The sequence below is a fragment of the Gorilla gorilla genome, chromosome 8 (assembly GCF_029281585.2).
Source record: "Gorilla gorilla gorilla isolate KB3781 chromosome 8, NHGRI_mGorGor1-v2.1_pri, whole genome shotgun sequence".
NCBI lineage: Eukaryota > Metazoa > Chordata > Mammalia > Primates > Hominidae > Gorilla > Gorilla gorilla.
This window is the reverse complement of record NC_073232.2, coordinates 87,343,981-87,345,700: the sequence shown is the minus strand read 5'-3', so window position 1 is coordinate 87,345,700 and position 1,720 is coordinate 87,343,981. Positions and strand designations below refer to the sequence as shown.

Below are 1,720 nucleotides of genomic sequence, written 5' to 3'. Positions count from 1 at the left end.
TGATGACAGCTAAAGGAAAAAATGCAATTATTCAAAATTATGAGGAAATCCAGGCACTGTGGCTCACGCCCGTAATCCCAGCTACTCTGGTGGCTGAGGCAGGAGAATTGCTTGAGGCCAGAAGTTCAAGACTAGCCTGGCCAACATAGGAGACCCTGTCTCTAAATAAAAATAAATTTAAAAATAAAAAATAAAATAATGAAGGAAAAAATGGTTGGAAAACAAAGGATGCAGACCAACTCACTTCATGCCATGTTCCTTCTTAAGGTGAGAGACAGGTCCTAGATGAGAAGAATTTTATTCACATAAGACTGACCACTACACTATAATAAAAGAGTTAAATTTTATGTTCAGTTTTTTATTCTCTCAGTTGCCAGAGATGGGGGGAAATCACATTAAGTGCTGGCAGCCAGGTTTTGTCATGACAACAAGGCATCGAAGGGCGAAGTCCGTGAATGATCTTGGGAAATGTGTGTCACCCTGACCTTTAGAGACGACTGCATCCTGATTGGCTGCCTATGCTGCCCTCTCCCCGGGAGTCGGGAGGGTTGTAAATACAGAAGAAATGGAAAGGCAGGTAATCAAACAAGGCCGCCGCAGTACGCAGCGCTGGGAAGGGGAAGGGGGGCGCTTCGGGCTTGAATCGGGTCCTCCGGGTGGGCTGGACCGTAATCCCCAGTGGAGTGCGCAGGCTTGCGGAAGCACGGGAGGGCGTGCGGAGAGCACAGGAGAGCACAGGAGGGCCCACGTGTGCCCCGTGGGCGTCGTCCGAGCCCCCCCGCGCCCCACACACCGCAGGACGGGTAGGGGCGGGGGTGGGTGTGCTGGGAGGTGTGGTGGGCGTGCTGGGGGATGGGTGTGTTGGGGGAAAGGGGTGTGCTTGGGGGGTGGGCATTCTAGGGGGTGAGTGTGCTGCGGGGTTGAGTGTGCTGGGTGGGGGTAGGTGTGCCGGAGGGGTGGGCGTGCTGGGGGGCTGGGCATGCTAGGCGGAAAGGGGTCTGGGCATCCCAGGAGGAAAGGGGTCTGGGCATCCCAGGGGCGGGGGCTCTAGGCGAGGCCCCCAAGGAAGGAAGCCCCTCCCCCGCACCCCTGCTGAGTGCGCGTCCAGGTGGATTTGGGGAGCAGGTGGCGCGGATGTCTCCGCCGCCGTCCAGGTGGGCGACGAAGAGTCCTCACCCAGGAAACGGCGTTTCTGCTCCACGGGAGACCATTCCGAGCGCCGCCTCGGGTCCGGACAGGCCCCGCAGGTCTCGTCCCCCTAGGCCTCTGTAGTGTGACCAGGAGAACGGATTCTCCTCGGGCGATCTCCATCCAGGTCCTGGGGCCGGCAGCTGCGGCAGGGGAACCTCCTGCGCTCGGGAGGAAGCACAGGTTCCAGAGGAGCAGTAAAATGGCAAATCATGCCAAGCTCCGGGGTGGAGCTGAGGGGGCCCTGACTCCGCCTCGCAGCCCGGGCTTCGGGGTGGGGCGCCTAATTAGTGTTTGCGCATTGGCGGCCGGCCGGCTCGGTAACCACGGCGACCGCGCGGCCCCGCCCAGCCCCGGCCCAGTATCCCCGCCCCCCGCATTCCCCATTGGCCGCTGGCGCTTCCCAGCCTACCAATCACCGACCGTATCTCCTTACAAAGGGTAGAAAGACACCGCCTGGCAGAAGCCACGCCTCGCACCAGGAAGCCCGGCTGACGGCTTAATTGAGATTAACACAAACTCCAATCAGAGA

General features: G+C 59.2%; 1 long non-coding RNA gene across 1 annotated transcript; it reads right to left on the bottom strand.

The window, feature by feature from the left end:
* Positions 1 to 337: 337 nt before the first annotated feature.
* LOC129524994 (uncharacterized) lies at positions 338 to 1,481 on the bottom strand. The gene is made up of 2 exons (XR_008669018.2): positions 1,177 to 1,481; positions 338 to 521 (listed from the first exon to the last, which is right to left on the bottom strand). It is a non-coding gene; the product is annotated as an uncharacterized lncRNA (long non-coding RNA).
* Between the last annotated feature and the right edge of the window lie 239 nt (positions 1,482 to 1,720).